General features: G+C 39.9%; 1 long non-coding RNA gene across 1 annotated transcript in view; it reads right to left on the reverse strand.

The window, feature by feature from the left end:
• The window catches only part of LOC306669955, a 64122-nt gene that overhangs the window by 8413 nt on the left and 33973 nt on the right, over window positions 1–21736 (reverse strand). Inside the window, exon 2 of the long non-coding RNA XR_013766260.1 lies at window positions 1126–1161. This is a non-coding gene — a long non-coding RNA (uncharacterized lncRNA). The remainder of the gene's footprint in view (window positions 1–1125; window positions 1162–21736) is intronic.

A 21736-nucleotide genomic window follows, 5' to 3' on the forward strand; every position in this document is an offset into this window, starting at 1 on the left:
GTGCCAGGACCAGCTGCCTGTTAAGACCAGGTTTACCAATGTGTCTACTGCCTTTCTGCACCCAATCCTTTTCTGACAGAGTGGATGGTAGTCATTTGTTCAGTATCAGACCTCATTTTTCTCATCCATGAAGTGGGAAACTAATAGTATCTGCTTATCAGAGAGCTCAGCATATAAACAGCTTAATCATTATCAATAGCTGTTGTCACTTTTATTATCATTATTTTTTACAAAGTTCAATCTCATTACTGATATGTTTTTTTTCTCAAAGAATGTAATAAGACCCTACTTTATTTTCTCTTGTGGAGATTCCACAATCAAATCACCCATCTAGAAAACTGTCCACAGGTCTATGCCTACAGACTGGCCCCAATTATTCCTTAAAGGCCTGGGACCATGTCTTCTTTTTTTTTTTTTTTTATCTACTACAAAAGCTAGCAAAAATGTTAGCGAAGATTTTAAAATAATCTTCATCTATTTAAACTGCATCCAAAGTCACGAACTAATTTTTCAAGTGTTGTTAGAGTTGTTTTTCCCTTTTTTGTATGTATTTTAAAGATACAGATTTTTAAAAATATATACAAAAGAGAGAGGGAATGTGTGTGTGCGAGAGAAAGAGAGAGAGAGAGAGAGAGAGAGAGAGAGAAATCAGAGTCAGCTAAAGAAGAAATGCAAAAGTGCTTGGCCCTAGATTAAGGACATTTGTATATGATGAAAAAACAAACAAACAAAACAACCTTAAAACAGAAGGGTTTCCAAGATAATGATTTCCTTTTCGTTCAGTGATTCTGAAAACACTATAATTATTATTTGGAAGTAGCTTGAGATTTTTAAATTTGTTTTGAAAATGTGTAGAAAAAAATCAACAGTTGATGTTTCCTAGTTTGAATGAAGTAAGTTTGAATCCATAACAATATTTATTCAAAACCTGTGACATGGAGAAAATACTTGCTTTAATAATACAGCTGTTCATTTATAGTATGTGATAGATGCAAAATTTTTTTTTAATTTTTACATCCTAAATTTGGAGGTGAGCTCCTACTACCAAATGTCCATAAACATGTGACTCCTATGTCAGAAAGTTCAGTAGGGACTTGTGATGTAGCTCAGTGGTAGAGTGCTTACCAAGCATGTGTGAGGCCCTAGGTTCAATCCCCAGCACTGAAAAAAAACAAAAAAAAAGTTTAGTAGAACCAGGTCTGGATTAATAGAATCACCACCGAGAGTTCAGTCTTTCTTTCTGTTTGGCACCATGACCTCCCAGGGCAGCCCTTCAGTTGCTCTGCCACTACAGTGAAACCCAGCAGATTTGCAAGGCCAAAAACCCAATCATTTCCTTGCTGATAGCAGTGGTTAAGATGTTCAACCTCAGTTATTGTTCATTCTGTGACTTTAGGCAAGTTGCCTCTCAGCATATTTCACATATTCATTCATTCATTCATTAAATAAATGTGTTTAAACACCTACAATGTGCCAGTTGCTATATTGCACATTGAGGATATAATCAAAGGGGTACAAAAATCAACATGTCTTTGAGCAGATCCACCATATCAGTGAACCAACAGCCATTGTCAACCACCTTCACCACTACTATTCCACAGCTAGCTGCACGGCATGACTTCCCCTCCCTGGATCCTTTTTTTTTTTTTTTTTTCATTTGTAGAATGGCTGAGTTGGGCTATTTTACTCTAATGTCATCCACCTTTGTGATGATAGCTGCCTAAATTCTAGATGTTACTCCAGATGCTTCTATCTCAAGTAAGTACTAAATATAACTGGGCTAGGGAGGGAATAGAAAAGATGAAAGCAGGCTAGGACCTGCCAGAGACTCGAAGGGGCAGGCTATTGTCTATGCAGCATGTTCAGGGAAGAACCACAGGTTGTCTTAGCCTCCCTACCAAAGCTTCCATCCATGCAGGGGCCCCAGAACCTGGGAAATCACATCGCGTTCTTCCCAACCCCTGGCACTTTGATACCAATAAAACTAGGTATCAAAGGAAGCATCAAGGGAAGAAAGAAATCATAAAGGAGTGGGGATATCATCTGTCCTGAGGAAGGAAGAAGGGCAGGTTTGCATACTTTGCAGTGGTAATGGATGGCATGGAAAGCTAGCAGCATGTTCACAGTAAAGAAAATTTGCAGTTTGCTGCTTGGCTGCAGAGGTTTTGCAATTTAATGAATGCTGTCCCCGTCTCTAGCAGCTAGATCACTTCCCTCTAGGAGGGTAATGGAACTCCTACAGGGGAAGACAGACCTTGAGGACTTAGGAGCCAGGGAATAGGACTTAAGCATGCAGAAAGGAAGATTCCAGCCTGCTTTCTTGTCTCCCTTCTCTTGACCTACCTTTGAATCAAAGTAGCTAATAAAAGTTCTCTCTAGGAGAGGGATTTGGGGACAGGGTGTTATGTAGGGAGAATCGGAAACTGGGGAAATAAAGATCCAGAAGCTGGTTGTGTTATTTGTAGTTCTCCTGTATTGTTCCCCAGCATGGGGCAAATTTTTGCTTAACTGTTTAGCTTGTCCAACTGGATCATAAGGGAATGAAGAGAGGCCTCATATATTAGTTAAAGTTCAATCAGAGCAACAAAACAACTAGAAGATATATCTCATAAGGTATTTATTTATTTTTGGGTGCTGGGGATTGAACTCAGGGCCTTAGTGCTTACAAGGTAAGCACTCTACCGACTGAGCTATCTCCCCAGTCCAGGTGTTTGTTGTAAGCACAGGCATTTAACCTGCTTAAATGGTTTGTGATGCTGTTGGTATTGCATCTGGCAATGGATCCTGAAGTAAGCAGAGTAGGAAGTTGGGAAAGGAAGATGGATGTGAATGGAAAGACAAACTGGAACCCACAGGGACTCACCAGAACTGTGTTGGTCTCTCACTGCCTCCAAGCTATCAGCTGTAATAATGCAGCCTCCGTCAGGGGAAGCTGGTACCCTTCATCATAGAGCTAAACACCCACATGAGTTAGCGGTGGCCCAGCAGTCAGACGCTGCAGGAGGATCCAGGGACAACGGAAGGAGCTGAAGGCTTGGCTGCATGCCCAGCCAACGAAATGAGCCAGAAGATAAATGATAATGTCCACGAGTGGCAAAAGCACCTGATGCCTCTGGATTGACCTTCCAGACATAAAAACAATATGTCTTCTTTTTATCTTTCAAGTCTCTTGCAAATGGTCTTTTATGGCCTCCTAACTCAGAAGTAGCCAGAAAGGGATTCCTGGGAAATGTAATTCCAGCTTAACTAACACAACACAAATTCACCTCCGTCCATTTGTCACACTTGCGTAGACTGTTAAGTGGGAGAGCAGTGCTCAAACCATCACGGTAGCAGCAGTGATCATCAGGTCTTTCCGCGAGAATGGTACCAGCCTCGAGCAGTGCGGCCTAGCCATCCCTGCCCTTCAGGAAGTTCCACTCATGGTACAAACTCGTTCACCCTTAGCATGGAAGAAGAATTTCCTTCCTCATATGCATGACCACAGGTATTCTTCAGTACGAAGTGGCACGACTCTCTCCTTAGCTTTTCTTCTCCCTCTCCTACCTCACTGCTTCATTCCCCAAATGGACAAAAAAATCCTAGGCCCAGGAAGGACTATCTTCCCAGTTCACTATACCTAAAGATTCTACCAATCTAACAATGCACACATCTAACATGCCTACCAAGGGACAAGCCACTTTCAAAAAGATTTCCAACAATAAGAATGAATTCCCCAGGCAAATGCCTGTAATCCCAGTTGCTCAGGAGCCTGAGGCAGGAGACAGGCAAGTTCAAGGCCAACCTGGGCATCGTAGCAAGACTCTGTCTCAAAATAAAAAATAAAAAAATTGGGGGACATAGCTCAATGGTAGGGTACCTGTGTTCAACACCCATACCACAAACAAAAAACAAACAAACAAATAAACAACAACAACAAAAAGAATCTGACCTGACATCTCAGCAGAAATAGTGAAAGCTAGTAGAAGATAATAGCTACAGTTATCAAAAAGAGTAATATTATAGGATAGGCAAATAATTTAATAGAATAATAGAGTGAAAAATAGACTCACATTTATACAGTCAATTAATTTTCAACAAAGTTATAGTGCAATTCAGTGGGAAAAAAATAGCTTTATAAGAAATTAGAATAATCATGTATACAGATGGGAAAAATTAAATCCAATCCCACTACCTCATTCCATATTTAAAAATTAATCTAAATGAATTATAGACCTACATATAAAAGAATCATAATGTTTCTAGAAAAAAAATAGAATAATTTCATGGCCCATGTGCTAAAATTTGTTAGGACACTGAAAGCATGAACCATAAGCGAAAACTGTAACTTGAATTTCATCAAAATTTTTTGCTCATTAGAAGACATGAGTAAATGAATAGGTCAGACATGATCTGAGAGAGAATATTCACAATACACACATGTGACAAAGGAATTATAGCCAGAAATATTAAGAATCCCTACAGCCAGGTGTGGTGGTGCACACCTATAATACCAACAATTTGGGAGGCTAAGGCAGGAGGATCACAAGTTCAAAGCCAGTCTCTGAAACTTAGCAAGGCCCTAAGTAACTTGGTGAGATCCTGTCTCAAAAGAAAAAATTTAAAAAGAGGCTAGAATGTGGCTCAGTAGTAAAGTGCCTCTGGATTCAATTCTTGGTACAAAAAAAAAAAAAAGCCTACAAATCGATAAGCAAATGAAAACCAATTAAAAAAGAAAACGTTTAAAGATTCTTTGAAAATCATACCAATGGCCCACAAGTACCTGAAAAAGTACTCAGCATCATTAGCCATCAGAGAAATACAAAATAAAAACACAATGGTATGCAATTTGATACTCACTCAATGGCTGATATCAGAAAGACTGGCAATAAATGAATATTAACAAGGATATAGAACGATGTTTCAATCATTTTGAAAAGCAGATAGTTTCTTATAAAACTTCCCTTATGTCAAAGTAACTCCTTTCCTGGGTATTTATCCATAGGAAAATAAAACTCTTCTATACACACTAACCTTTTACTAGGAAGTTCACAGTGGCCTTACTCTTACTAGTCAAGAATTTTAAACAGGGCTGGGGAGATAGCTCAGTTGGTAGAGTACTCACCCTCAAGTACAAGGCCCTGGGTTCAATCCCCAGCACCGCCAAAAATAAAAATAAAGAAAAAAAAAAAAAAAGAATTTGAAACAATTCAAATGTGCATCTATAGGAGAATGGAATATTATTCAGCAATAAAAAGGAGCAATTGAGAAATTAACTATTTGAAGCAAAGAGAATGATGTAGGACAATAGTCAGACACAAGAGTATGTATTGTGTGACTTCAGTTATACAAAATCCAAGAACCACGGTAATTATCTGTAGTAACAGAAATCAGCAAGTAGTTGCCCAGAGCAGAGGGAATTGACTAGAAAGGTCAGGAGGTGATATTCTAGGGTGCCAAAAATATTCTAGACCTCACCTTGGATGGTGTTTACACTGGGGCATACAGTTTTCAAAACTCATTGAACTTTGCACTTAAAAGCTATTTATTTTATAAAGCATTTCAATGAAAAAGTGTAAAATTTAAAAATCTATCACTGAGACAATTTTACCATTTATCATTCTAGCCCCCCTACAGTAGTCTGAAAACGTTCTGTTCTGAGTTCTCCAGCAATCAAGGTCAAGGGAATATCCTTATTCTACCTGAAAGTAAAGGTCTTGGACAGGCACACACAAACACACAAATGAGGGTGAAGATGTCTCATCAGCTGGCTCACCTCGAAGCCAGCTCAAGACCCTCATCACCGTCGTTAGCTTCCTCCATTGTATGGTCTTCTCAAGGCCCTCTGCCCCTGCATCATTCCCCCGATTTACTTTTAACTTATAATCAGAGAGATCTATAAATAATGCAACGTGTCAGTGAGTCCCCATTGACTACAAACCAAACACTAACTCCATGGAAGACACGCCCTGACCTCAGCGTACACACCTCCCGGCCTCATCTCCCACCCGTCCTTGCTTCACGCCTTAGTCCTTAAACCCGATGTTACACTGTCCTTGTACGCAGTGCGCTATGCAACAGCCCCACGTCTTGCTCGTGGTCTTCCCATTGCCCAGAATGCCTTTCTGCCTGTCTTTTCCTGAATCCCTTTCAGTCTTAGCTCAGAGGTCATCCTCTCAGATCAAGTTTCTTGAGCCATTACATTTCTGCATAACCCAGCACAGACCTCTCTAGCTTCTCATATTTCTATTTCATCAGCAAACACATACTGAGCGCCTACTATGTGCCAAGCATTGTTTTAGCTCATAGAACACATCAGTTGGCCAGAACAAACCAATGCCTTAAAGTCTTGGAGTTAGACTTGTTGATTGACCTTGTACTGCCAAACTGCAAACTGATGAATTTTAAGTGAGGGGGTCTCATCTTTGGACCTGTAGTACCAAGCACATAATAGCTGCTTGGCATCAATTCTCATGAATCCAAATGAGCTGAATGATGGACACATTATGGCTACGTGCGGATGAGTAGGAACTGAGGCGAGACAGACTAATTCAGAACTTCCCGTGAAACACAACCAACAGAAGATTCGTGGCTTTAGGGAACAGCAGGGTAGCTCTGGAAACCACAGGGAGAGGAAGCGCAGACCCAGGCTGCCCTACTCGAAACAGCCAGAAATAATTTCAAGACCACATAAGCGCTGAGTTTCTAGTGGTGGCAGATCCCTGCTGACATCGCACCTGAGGATGTTTGATTGCTTCCCTATATTCCAGACCAGATGTCTTAGGATGGCAATCCACTTTCTCTCACCTCGGGGTGGCCAGAGGGGAAGTGGATTAGAGGTAGGTGGGCAGTAGGGTAAGGGTTTTGAAAAGCATATTCCATGACTGATTGCCTGAGATTATGTATGAGGTGTGATTATAAAGTAATGAGAACCATTTTCATGTGTGACTTGTCTTATGTTTGAATCACACCTCATATATGGAACGTGTGTCATTTTATACAATGTTTGAAAATTACCACAAGCTAGAGTATTTGGCAGGAAATGTTAAATTCGTTACTGAGTGCTCTTTTGTAAGGGAACTTGGTTCTGGTTTCTCTTCAGAGCTTATCTGTAATTAGAAGGCCACGAGGAGTCTTTTCTTATGAGAATATGTCATTTCAGGCATGGAAGAGAGAAATATTTATAAAATTGTGGTCATATACACTTCCCAGGCTTTTGACAGTTTTTATAAACTACTGAGCAAAAATGATAAATGAAATTTTGGATAAATATATAGTGGACATGCATGTGAGTTAAAGAGGAAAAGTATTTCAGTCAGCTTTTTTGCTGCTATGACTAAAAGATCTGACCAGAACAATTTTAGAGGAGGAAAACTTTATCTGGGGGCTCATGTTTTCAGAAATCTGTCCACGGACAGCTGGCTCCATTACTTGGGGCTAAAGGTAAGGCAGAACATCATGGCAGAAGAGTGTGGTGGAGGGAAGTAGCTCACATGATGATCAGACAGTAGAGACTCCACGCTCCAGATACAAAATATGTACCCCAAAACCTTGCCCCCAATGAACCACTTCCTCCAGCCACCCTACTCACTTCCAGTCACCACTCAGTTAATCCCATCAGGAGATTAATTCACTGATTGGGTTAAGGCTCTCACAACCCACTCATTTCTCCTCTAAACCTTCTTGCATTGTGTCACACATGAGCTTTTGAGTGACACCTCACATCCAAAATATAACAGAAAGTAATTAAAATTATGAAAATGAACATAGCAAAGGGTTTCTTACTCAAGACTCATCATGATTCTTGCAACATTTACCATGATTATCCAAAGGTCATCCAGCTTGATCTAGGTAGAGACCGAGCAGGCATTAAGACACTAAGCAGAGGCTCATATGAAAAAAAAAAAAGAAAGAAAAAAAAGGAGTTCTTGCTTTTTCTAAAAGAATCCTTACTGCTGAGTACGCAAGAGAATACGCAAGAGAATAACCATATTTCAAGAGGCCAAGACTTGAAGTTAAAGATGGTATGTGAGAAGAAATAACAAGCAGAAAACAATTATGAGGTCTAAATAATTGGATTCTGTCTGTGAATGTAGGGAACTAAATTCCTCGACTATTAATAATAGACTTGGAGGCATAAAAGGGGCCAACCCAGCCATGAGAAGTAAAAATTCCAATAGAAGCTAGTGTTGCACCCAAAAGACTAGGAAAAGAGGAATGCAGACAGCCACTTCATCTGGAGGGTATAATTTTCAAAATGAGTTAGAGCAATTCTCAAATTTTATTGTTCATAAAGATCACCTGGGGTGCATGTTCAAAGTGCAAATTCTTCATTGAAGGAAGAAAAATCTGCCTTTAATTCAGATACTGATGGTCTTCTGACCATATTTTTAAAGTAGCACATAGAAAGAAAAAATTCTTACATAATTGTGATTTATCATTACAACCTCACCATATACCCTAATATAACATGGAAATAAAGAGGATTTAGCAAAAATGTTTATTTGGGAAGTAAATCCATTTAAAAATGTTTCCCCTAGAATTTAATTATTTGAGGGGGTCTATATCTTTTAGTGTATATAAGAGAATGTAGGGAGAACTTAATTTTCTCCAGACTGTGATTAATGACTTGAAAATCATGAAGAAATAGGAGAAATATACTATAAAATTTAAGGCTAAGTTTTCAAAGCTAGAGGTTATAATAAATAATCAAGATGGATAGATCAGTGTTGCCAGAGGGTGACAATTTAACATGGAAACTAGGTTAGAGGCACTCATATTTGTACTGATCTAATTTGAGTATGCAAATATAGACTCCTTGCTGAGAAACCATTTTACAAATCTTGCCCAGAATTGCAAATATGAGCTCAGAATGTACTTCTCCCACAATCTCCAAGGGGGCGAGGGCTGAGCTGGTCCCATCTGCCCAGGGATTCTGCCACTGAGGTAAAGGAAGCAGCTGCCACTTCTCTGGTTTATGTCCATGTGTAACTTTCATGCAAAATGAAAACCTGGCATCTGGGCTCAATTCTGCTTTCATAGAAACTTTCTCATGCTGCATTCTTAATGATTCCAAGGGGCATTTTTAAAATAACTAATGAGAAGGATGCATTTCTTACAATTCCCAGTTGGGTTCTCATACATGTTTTACTACAAAGATGTCTGTAACCAAAGAATAGGATCTTATTACTTATACTAATATAAAGTAGGATTGATAAATAAAGTACTATATAAGCAAATACAGAAAAGTCAATTTTTATTGCTGTTCAAGTATGCCATTTCCACATAGTGACTGTTTACATAAGGTTTTTAGATCAGAAAAAATATCTTTAGGAAAATAATTTCCTTCCAATGTCATTATTAATGTGGGGAAGAGAAAAAAACATGTTTAAAGAAATGCAGTTATTTTGATACAAGGACATACAGATATAAACAGATAAAAAGGCAAGAGTGAACCCTTTTACCTGGAGTGTGCTGAAAATTATTCCTTGAAAAGGTGGGTTGGGTCTTTGTTTTGTTTTGTGGTGCGGGGGATTGAACCCAGGGCCTTGTGCTTGCAAGGTAAGCACTCTACCTACTGAGCTATATCCCCAGCCCCAGGGTGGGCCTTTTAAAAAAAAAAAAAAAAAAAGTGGTTAGGCAAGGAGGAAAAGAGAATTCTATGCAAAGGGAATGTCACGGGTATTAAGAAACAGCCAGCAGTTTGATAAGTTGCATGATGGGCATGATAAATGGCAGATCTAGAGTTAGAAACAGGGGATAGCAGTTAGAGCAAAGTCTTTCACATCAGGACTTGAAATAACTCCTATAGGTGATTATTATGTATTGTCAAGATAACTCTGTTCCAGTGCATCCTTTCCAATTTTAATGTGCATATGGTACATGAACATTCAACACTCCGACGTGGGACCCCTGTATATAATGCTACAACTCAAACGTTGCCTTAACATCACTGCTGTGCATGCAAACGCTGTGATGGTCTCTGTAGTTAGAATCGCCTGTATAGGAAGAATGAGTGGAAGATGATGGAGACTCAGAAGATGAGGCCGAGAGTTCTGGTATTAAGTCGAAAGCCAGGCAACACCCTGAGGGTCGAATAAGAGGGGACAGACGGATGGAAGTGGTAAGGGGGCATAAGTGACAAGAATTAATCACAGATGCAGTGATAAAGAGAAGGAGAAACCAAGCGTGGCTCAGAGGTGGTTTGGATGCCTCTATCGATGAATTTAGCACAAATTTTCCCATCTAAAAATATTCAAATCAGGGGTTGGGATATAACTCAATGGTAGACTGCTTGCTGAGCATAGTGAGGCCCTGGGTTCCATCCCCAGCACAACAAACAAAACAAAAACCTTAAACTAAAAATACTCACATTACCCATCTTTGATGGTGAATTATATGTATCAAATTGAGTGGTCCAGGGGTACTCAGATTGAACATTGTTTCTGAGGGAGTTTCTGTGTATATACACATGTAAACAAAGAGAAAACATTGGGGCTGGGGAGATCGCTCAGTTGGTAAAGTGCTTGCCTTACAAGCACAGGGCCCTGGGTTTGATACCCAGCACCGCAAAAAAAGAGAGAGAGAAAACGTTGACTGGGGAGCGTATAAACAAGAGATTTATTTCTTACAGTTCTAAAGGCTGGGAAGTCCAAGATCAAGATGCCAGCAGACTGAGCACCCGGTAAAGACACACCTTCCCATGGAAGACACCTTTTTGCTGTGTCTTCATGTGGTGGAAAGGCAGACGAGCCCTCTGGGGCTCTCGTATAAAGTCACCCAACCCAATCCTGAGGGTTCTGCACTCATGATCTGAACTGGTTAAGAGCACAACAGGTGAATTTTCATACCACAGCAGGTGTTTTCAGATGAGGTTAACATTTGAATCTCCAGCTTAATGAGGTGGATTGCCTTCCTCTATGTGGATGGGCACATCCAATTCCTTGAGGTCCTGAATCGAACAAAGGCAGAGGAAGATTCTCTGCTCGCTTCCTACCACCTGCTGAGCTAGGACCTCACTCCCCTGCCTGTAGACCAAGATTTTCACCAGCAGCTCCCCCTGGTTCTGAGGCCTTCTGGCTTGGACCAGAGTCACACCATCCCCTTTCCCATTTCCAGTTTGCAGACAGCAGATCATGGGACTTCTCAGCCTCCAGCTTCAAGTGAGCCAATTCTTCATTTTATGTATACATACATTTCCTCTTGACTATTTCTCTAGAGAACCTAATACTCCATCCACCAAAATGAGTAGCAACACCACTTTTTCCATGTGTTCCCTCTATTCCCAATAGGAAGTGATCCTTCTTCTGAACATCCATTGGTGTTACCTATAGTTCTCTGTAGTACTTGATATTCCTAAACGTTTTCCAAAGCAACACACGGTTGGGTCTATAGAGTAGGCGTGTTCCCAAAAGTTCAGTCCTTGTCCCCAAGGCCAATCCAATAACAAGGATGCGGTTAAAAAGGATGCAGAGAAAAAGGAGGAAGTTTTATTGTTTTACCAGGAAAGGAGGAATACAGGGGACTCCTGTCCCAGAGGCTATGATTCTGCCCATCATGGGGAACAGGGTTTTATTTTAAGAGATGATTCAAAGGCCACTTTCCTCATGTTCTCTGTAATTCTCTTGTTAATTTGGAAGATAGTCATTTCTGAGATCTTCTGGTGCCATTCCCAAGTCTGAATAACTACGGAAAGCTGCCGCTTCTTTGCCTGGCTTGCTCCAAGCGGCTCGGCGCCGCTTCTCGCGGTTACGGCCCAACCAGCGGGACAGAAGACACGTACACTTCAGAGGTTCATGAAGCAGCTTCCCCTTCATTCAAATAACACCCTCAATTTATAAGCAGTCTCATGCATAAGCAATTGTAACCAGATATGTCCATCCAATCCTGTTAAAGTCAAGCGATCACTCGCTCAAGCATACATGTAAAGTATATCTGTCCATGCGCTAGGCGGCTGAACTGATTATCATACAGCCAATTGTAAACATGTTCTGCCCTTCTCCAGGCATATTCACTACGCCATTTGCTCTCTGCCAGTCGCCATCTTTAGATGCACATGGCGTAACCCTGGGCCCCGGGTTTCACCCGCCACAAATAACTTCCTTCATGTGGTGGGTATGTGCTCCAGGACAGAACAATCTGCCTAGGATGAGGAAGAAAGGTAATACTGTTTCCCTGAGAATAGGGAGGAGGAGGGAAAGAGGAAGAGAAAAAAAAAAAAAAGTCTCAGTGCCCAAGCAGCAAGGGCTATATTCAAAGCATAAAGTGGACCACTGATACAGGTATGTGAGATCTCTTTCCTATCTATTTATTTAATTTTTGTGGTACTGGGGATTGAACCCAGGAGTGATCTGCCATTGAGATACATTCCCAGTCTCCTGTGCCCCCCAACCTACTCCCAACTGCCCCATTAAGTTGCTGAGGATGGCCTTGAATTTGTGATCCTCCTGCCTCAGCCCTCCTAATAGCTGGGATTACTGATATGCACCACTGTGCATGGCAAAATCTCTTTCATATCTAAGACCTTAAAATTCTATTGGGTGAATAAATGGAAATTTACCTATTATGTCTCCTGGAAGCTCCTACTCTGAGATACAAGTCCAAATGCAGAGTTTTTAATTTCTTGTGTGTGGTGGACCCTGTTGGCAATCTGGTAAGGCTTACTGATACCTTTTAGAATGTTTTTACACAAAATAAAATTCAAAAAGACACCACTTATACTGAAACATAATAAAAGTTATCAAAATAGTTTCAAAAAGTGTGTATTATATTATGTGATTCTTTACTTAATAAGAAGATACATTTAAAATACAGACAAATTATCTTTTATTTTTAAAATACCTAGTGGAATAAGAACATTAAGCTGTGGAGAAGAATTTGAAAAAGCTATAGACATGTCAAATTGGATAGAAATTTGATTTCAATATTTTTGTTATTATTTGTTACTCATTGAGAATCTTAATTTGCAAATATAAGTTCTTCCAAATGGATTAAAGTTTTCGTATCTACTGTACAAGACAGGGATAGCTTTTGTCAAGGAATACCAAGAATTTACCAAGGTTTTTTTTAGCTAAAATCCAATTGTACCCTGAGGTGATGGGTTTCATCTTTAGCACTGATTGAAAAAAAAAAAAATTCCAATTGTAGCTCAGTTTTTCAGACTAATGAACTCTAACTTTTCTTTAAGTCAATCATCATCTTAATGTACTTTACATCAAAAAACACAATGGTTCATGGTTCAACTTTGATGCTATTAAGATAAAGTAACATGTAAAGCTTTCTGAAATATTTCCAGATGTTTACAAATTTCTCTTTGAAAGAAATTGACAAGAATTTTGCATCTCATCTTCTTGGGGTGAAGTATTCCCTCCAGCAGTGACAGTTGGCAAGAATCTCCACAATTAGTAGCAAGAAAGTTTGTGGGTTTCCACGAGTATCCTTTATGGTGACATTAGGACCTGCACACTGACTTCAAAAGGCCCTCTTTGTCTTACAGAGAATTAAGAATTAAACTATCTGGTTTTGTAAAATTTTTAAAAACAATGGAAATGACTCATCTATTCCTTATATTGATCAGTAAATAATTGTAGATGGGAAATCTATGAACAGCATTAAAAGCATGTGGACCACCACCATAAGAGTACATGACTTCAAGTTTGGTGAAAGTAGTCAGTTAATAGTTGATCAGCAATAATGCACAATATCTATAGTTATGAAGATTATGATTTCAGGGCTGGGGATGTAGCTCAGTGGCATGGCACTTGCCTCGCATGTGGGAGGCCATGGGTTCAACCCCCAGAAGCACATGCATACACAAATATTATGATTTAATGTGATCATTCTAATTTAGAATAATGAGAAGTAATGACATGTTTGCAACATCTGCAGACTTATAATGTGTTATGAAAATATCTGTGGTTTTTCTTGATAACAGTCTCAGGCATACTGATACTATTTTGGTTTATTAAACACATTCATAATTGAAAGAGAATTAGACACAATAGAGGCATAATTTTTTAAAAATGCAAGTTCATAACCTTTCCAAATTCTGACTTCTGTCCACAGAAGCACTATTCTGAGGTTGAAAGACAGAACATAAATTTGCTTCTGAAATTCTAAGGGAAAAATATCAAATGTAATGCCCCCAGGTTAGGGAACTCACAGAGTTTCATTGTCCAAACCACTTTGGAGAACTAAATGTGCTTTATTAATACTTGCACCAGAAGAATATTCTCCAAATGAGATCATCTTGGGAAAACTGAGATTTTTGGCCAGTTACCCAGGGTAAAAAGAATACTAACTTGGAAAAAAAGCATACACACACACACACACACACACACACACACACTCAAAAAAAAAAAAAAAACCAGGAGTAGCTATCTTTTGACAGAAATTCTATTCTGAATTTTGGGGCTGACACTATATCTCAGGGGTAGAGCACTGCAAAAAAAAAAAAAAATAGATTCACAGAATCAAAAAAAAAAAATGTGTGACTCCAATTCAAATGAACAGTCAAAACTTTTTGCTTATATCTTAGCAGACATTTTCTTACCCAGGCACAGTGGATGACACACACCTGTAATCCCAGGGACTTGGGAGGCTGAGGCAAGAGGATCAAAAGTTTGAGGCCTGCCTCCACAGCTTAGCAAGATCCTGTATCAAAAACAAAAAAAAAAAAAGGTTGAGGATATAGCTTATGTTTCTTAGTGCCCCTGGGTTCAATCCCCAGTATGAAAAAAAAAAATTCTAAAAAGAAGATGATCTAAAGTGTTTTTTATGGTCTTCTCACTTAATTACTTTAAACCGTGGACCCATAATGGCTATTTGCTGTTCCTTATGCAAGAAATAGAACAGGCATCAATATGGTTGACCATTTGTCTATAACTTGGTATTCAAGCACTTACTGGAGCAAGTTAGTTAGAGATTTCCTGATCTTGACATTGTTCCTTGAAAACTCACCAGGCTGGAGAATCTCAGTCTCCCAGTAGACACAAGGGCAGGGAAGAGGTAAGACTGCAGCACCCAAGAGTCAAAGAAAAGTATTTTTCTAGAATAAATCTCAGAAGACTCAGTAAAGTCAACACTCTCCTTCACAGACACACAAAACTGAGTGAAGGAGAGAGACCAGGGAAGAATATGCTACTTTTTAGAGCTCTGCACATCAAGTATTTGAACATATTACCTCATTTAACAATAAACCGGCAAAAGCACTGTTATTTCTACTTTACAGTTAGATCAGAATTTAGCATCAATTTAGCATCAGAAGAATTAAAGAACTGCTAAAGGCCACAAAACTGGGAATTCCAGAGTTAAAAACAGATCTCTCTGCTCCATAAGGATACTTCAACCCAATTTGAGGTATCAAGAAGGAAATGGGCTTATGCTGACCCCTGATCCCCCTGCCTTGGGGATATCGTGTTCACTTCCTTCTGAATCTAAGATCTGGGAGAGTAGAGAGGCAGAAAGGCTTGAGTCCCTGGGTAAAAACATTGAGGTCCTTTGGGAGCACAGATCAGAGATACTAAGGTCAAGTAGCCCCTGCTACAAATGTCCGTTGAATTACAAGGACAGAAAGCCAGGCTTGTCCCCAGCCTGGTGCTGTTCTCACTGTGATACAACACACTCTTCAGGTTTTCAACCAAGTCAATTACGATTTGTATTCATCATAGTACAAATATAGATTCATTGCAACATATGTGGAGAACGTGGCTTGAAATATTGTTTCATCAACCCTTTCCCATGTCCGTATTCCATCCCACATTTTTTAGGACTGAGCTATATAAGAGGAGCTGTTTCTGATTAGCAAAATTAGCTTGGCTTCCTTTTGGGTTAACATGTAACACGAAAGCCTTAACTTGAAGATAAGACTGATTGCCCTCTTTGAGTAAAGAGCTTTCGACAGAAATCACTGTTAATTGGAAAAGTTTCCCTTGAGATAAAACCAAAGGGCAGGTGTGCATGGAGGGGGGCGCACTACAATGAAAAATATCGCAGATTTAATATTTTATACTGCAAGGCAGCAAAAATTCAAGAGTAGTGACAATTATGCAGTTTATATTTATCTATTATATTTTTCCATGAAGATATTTCACAAATGTAAATAAGATTTTTGATTATTTCTATTTTCCTCTATTTATTTATTTCATGAGACTAGGAGTCTCCCAGGCCCTCTCTCAGGCTAGGCAAGCCCTACTACTGAGCTACACCCACAACCCTTAGTATTTGGAACTACTCCAGACAAATTTTAAAAACTACCTTACACTCTAACATGCATGAATTTCTCTCTCCTTGCTCTCGTGTTATTTTTCTCCACTTATTTCTTGTTTTGTCCTTCTCATTTTCTTCATTGTCCATCACCCAAATCTAGAAACTTGGGAGCGGGGTGGAGGGGAATAGAAGTTTTGAGAGAAACTGGGAATATGTGTATTATTTTTGGTTGGTGCATTATAATTGTATGTAATAGCGGGATTCATTACAACACATTCAGAGGTGCTTCATAGATGCACATGGCATAATTTGGTCAGTTTCATGGCAGAGTACTTCCCCTTTTGCTTTCCTCCCTGCCCCCTTCCCATCCTCTGCTCTAGTCCATGTATCAACAATGTGCTAGACACACACACACTACAAAAGTTAACAAGACAGACACATGCCTGCCATTATGGAGTTCACAGACGAAAAAGAAATCCCAAAATGTTTTGAAAGAACCCAGTCTTCGCTTTTTTTGTTTGCTTTGTCTGTTTTTGTGGTCCTGAGGACCGAACCCAGGAGGGCTCTATCACCGAGTCCCATCCCGAGGGCTTTTAAATTTTATTTTGAGAAAGTCTCACAAAGATTGCCAAGACTTGCCTCAAACTTAGGATCCTCCTGCCTCAGCCTCCTGAGTAGCTGGGAATAGCTGGGATTAAAGCGTGGGGTGCCTCTGGGCTGCCTAAGAAGCCATTCTTCAATCTCTATGCAAGAAATATTGAGATGCTTCAGGAAAGCAGACATGTGCTCGAAAATTACTCCGCAGGACTAAATTTACTTCTGCAGAAAGGGCAGCCAGATTCAGGCAGGCAAGCACTCTCGGGCTGGCGGTCCGCCTCTTTCGATCCCTAACACAGCACTGCCGCTTGTTCTGATAGGAGGAACTCGGGGTTCCAATCTACGCTATTGGCCAATTTGGAATAGGGGCGGGAAAAGGGAAAGGCTGCAGTTATGATTGGCTCATGGAGGACACTAATACACATTGTGATTGAAGACTGAGGACAGAGGGATTGCAGTTGCAGGTTGCAACAGGTGTCCGGGTCTGCATTCCTGCCCTTGTGTGGATTGTGTGGACTATAGTCTACGTGTAGGCGAGCTCGAATCGGCTCTATTTTAGCCATATGGTTTTGTGACTTTTTAAAAATGGCTCCATCTGGGCTGGGATGTAGCTCAGTGGCAAAGTGTCTGCCTTGCATTCGTAGAGCCTGGGTTTGACCCCCAATTCCAAAAAAGACAATAATAATAATAACAACAACAACAACAACCCCACCAAAAGTAGCTCCATCTAACCACACCTTGTGAAATTGAAGTTTTGGGTTACAGTAAACAGGTTTTTGTTACCTACTGGGAAACTCAGACTACAGGGTTAACTTTGACAGAGAGGAGAACATTAATCTTAGGTCTGCAGACACAGCCAGGTGTGTAAAACGAAGAATAGATTTTTAAGCCAAAAGATCAGAGTTCTTGCTTCAGTTTCACCACTGTCTCCACAGGGAGCCAACTGGTGCCAATTTCAGCAAAAAAGGAAAGCTCATTATGAACGTATGGTAGATGTGATATTGTAAAAAATGTCAATATTCCTGGTTCCTCTCAAAGCTTCCCCCATTCCTTCCCTACTCCCTTCCCAAGTGTCTGGGTTTCCATGATGGATAATGAGGATAATAGGAAGAAAAAACAAGAAATGAGAGAAAAGGGAAAAAAAAAAAAAAAAGTGAGCACACTCCACACACTTTGGAGTGGAAGGGACAGTTTTTAATTTGTCACCTGAGTAGTTCCAAAATAGGAACTTACAAACACTGGGTCAAGTGGGAACCGTACTTCCACCAGAAATTTTCTAAAATAAAGTTTTGACTTCATTTTCAAGCACTATATTCCAGTAAAAATTGCAGTGTCTTCTCTAGTCCATCCAGATGCACCCCGGCTCAGGGACAACCCCAACGACTCCAAATGTGACCTCAGGACGAAACCATGGTTCTCTGCCTGCTCTGGTCTCTCCCTTCCTCCTCCCCTCCTCCCATGCACCCTCTGCTTGCTAATCCTGAGAGGAAGAAGACAAACACCCTGAGCCCTGTGGGAGTTTGATTTTGGTCACCCTTTCAAATTCTTGCTGGAAGGACCTTTGACTGATCCTGTCTGAGTCACTCTCCATTCCTAGTCTAGTCACAGGGGAAGCAGTCTCTGCCCTGAGACTCTCTCGGTCATCTAGGACCAGCTGTTGCTCTTGCCCTCTGTTTTTATTTGCCAAGCTGTAAAAAGAAGATAATAGTAATTATCCAGCCTTAGCAGAGGATTATTATGATTTGTAATTGAGCAAATATAAAGTGACTTGGAAATGGGTGAAGTTATCTTTAAATTTGAGGGGGGTTGTTTTATTTTATTCATTTATTTTGGTATTGGTGATTGAACCCAGGGGTGCTTTACCACTGAACTACATCCCCAGGCCTTTTTGTATTTTATTTTGAGACAGGATCTCGCCAATTTCTCGCTAAATTTCTGGCCTTGAGCTTGCAGTCCTCCTGCCCGGGCTGGGATTACAGGTGTGCGCCACTGCACCCAGCTTAAATGCATTGACCATTTGCCTGGGTATTGCAGAGGGTTTAAAGCTATAACAATGTGTTTGTTACTTATAATAACAAATAATTACCATATGGAGGCCAACTCTGCCCCAACCCTCTAACAGTCCTTTTTTGTGTGTGTCATATTAACAGTATATGAAAGTTCCAGTTGCTTCATATCCTTGCCAACATTTAGTGTTGTCAAACTATTTAATTTGGGGCTGGGGTTGTAGCTCAGTGGTAGAGCGCTTGCCTGGCATGTATGAGGCCCTGGTTTCCATCCTCAGCACCACATATAAATAAATAAAATAAAGGTCCATTGACAACTTAAAAAATACTTTTAAGAACTATTTAATTCGGTGCATATATAAGTATTGCATCCTAATTTTAATTTGCATTTTTCAAATGACTAATGATTTTTAGTATCTTTTTATGTGTATATTTGCCTTTCATATATCTTTCTTTGTGTAGCATCCCTTCAAGTATTTTGTCATTTTTAATTGAGTTGTTTGTTTTTATTGAGTTATAGGCATGACATTCTTTACATTTTCTATTTATTTATTTATTTATTTTAAGACTGTTAACTCATCTGATACAGTTCAAATCAGTCCTGTCTGGTCCATTTCAGTTCCTCCACTGAAAATCCTGGGAACAGGGACTGCTTATTTGTTTATTTATTTGTTTTTGTGATGCTGGGAATCAATCCCAGGGCTGTACAAATGACAGGCCAGTGCTCTACCATTGAACTACACCCCAGTCCCCTTAAGCAGGGCACAGTGATCCACACCTGTAATCGCAGGGACTACAGAGGCAGAAGTAGGAAGATTGAAAGTTCAAGGCCAGCCTGGGCAATTTAGTAAGACCGTCTCAAAATAAAACAACAATAACAAAACAATGTAGGACTGGGAAGTAGCTCAGTGGTAGAGAGCTCCTAAATTCAGTCTCCAGGAACACATACCTGTACACACACACACACACACACACACACACACACACGCCTAGTGTGTTTCCACATGCCTGTAATCTCAGTGATTTGAGAGTCTAAGACAGGAGGAGCACATGTTCAAGGACAGCCTCAACAATATAATGAAACCCTAAGCAAATTAGACTCTGTCTCAAAATAAGGAAAAAAGGCAGGGGGTGTGGGAGGGGCAAGAAAAGAATAGAAATAACTTCAGACTTTCAAACTATTGCACAAATGGTCTTATGCTTTCCCATATACCCTTTACCCATATTCCCCAGAAGTTAACATTATTCCCCACTTGCTTTATCAGTTATTCCCTCTATATATGTACACATGCATGCACATATATGTGTAGATCATGAATAAATATTTTTCTAATATTTTGAGAGCAAATTGCAGATATAATGCCTTTTTACCTCTAAATTCTTCAACGTGTACTTCCTGTTAGAGGGTATTTCCTTTTTAAAATATAAAGGGTTGGGGGTAAGTGACCTGGATTGCCTACCACGAACGAGACCCTGGGTTACATCCTCAACCACATAACACACACACACACACACACACACACACACACACACACACACACAATACATTCTCTTACATAACAACACTATGATAATCACAATTATGAAATTAATATAATACTATGATCTAAACTTCAACCTCAGTCAAGTTTCACCAACTGTCCCATTAATATCCTTTGTTTTGTCCTACCTGGTTTCACATATTGCATTCAATTATTATGTGTCTTTGGTCTCTTGTAATCTGGAAGAGTTTCTCAGTATTTCTTTGCCTTTTACACTTTGACACTTGAAAGGAACAAGCCATCTATTCCTTCTACCTCTGGCTCCTGCCAGAATAGCTAAAGCAATCCTTAGCAGGAAGAATGAAACAGCGGGTATCGCAATACCAGAACTTCAACTATACTACAAAGCGATAGTAACAAAAACAGCATGGTATTGGCACCAAAATAGACAGGTAGATCAATGGTACAGAATAGAGGACACGGACACAAACCCAAATAAATACAATTTTCTAATACTAGACAAAGGTGCCAAAAATATACAATGGAGAAAAGATAGCCTCTTCAACAAATGGTGCTGGGAAAACTGGAAATCCATGTGCAACAGAATGAAACTAAACCCCTATCTCTCACCCTGCACAAAAATCAACTCACAATGGGTCAAGGACCTTGAAATCAGACCAGAGACACTGCATCTTATAGAAGAAAAAGTAGGTCCAAATCTTCACCTTGTTGGCTTAGGATCAGACTTCCTTAACAGGACTCCCATAGCACAAGAAATAAAAGCAAGAATCAATAACTGGGATAGATTCAAACTAAATAGCTTTCTCTCAGCAAAGGAAACTATCAGCAACGCGAAGAGAGAGCCTACAGAGTGGGAGAAAATCTTTGCCAATCATACTTCAGATAGAGCCACTAATCTCCAGAATCTATAAAGAACTCAAAAAACTCCACACCAAGAATACAAATAACCCAATCGACAAATGGGCTAAGGAAATGAACAGACACTTCACAGAAGATCAACAAACATATGGAAAAATGTTCAATATCTCTAGTAATAAGAGAAATGCAAATCAAAACCACCCTAAGATTCCACCTCATCCCAATTAGAATGGCGATTATCAAGAATACAAGCAACAACAGGTGTTGGCAAGGATGTGGGGAGAAAGGTACACTCGTACATTGCTGGTGGGGTTGCAAATTAGTGCAGCCACTCTGGAAAGCAGTGTGGAGATTCCTCAGAAAACTTGGAATGGAACCACCGTTTGACCCAGCTATCCCACTCCTTGGCCTATACCCAAACGACTTAAAATCAGCATGCTACAGAGATACAGCCACATCAATGTTCATAGCTGCTCAATTCACAATAGCCAGACTGTGGAACCAAGCTAGATGCCCTTCAGTTGATGAATGGATAAAGAAACTGTGGTATATATATACAATGGAATATTACTCAGCTATAAAGAATAA

This window comes from Sciurus vulgaris (assembly GCF_902686455.1).
Source record: "Sciurus vulgaris genome assembly, chromosome: 9".
Taxonomy (NCBI): Eukaryota; Metazoa; Chordata; class Mammalia; order Rodentia; family Sciuridae; genus Sciurus; species Sciurus vulgaris.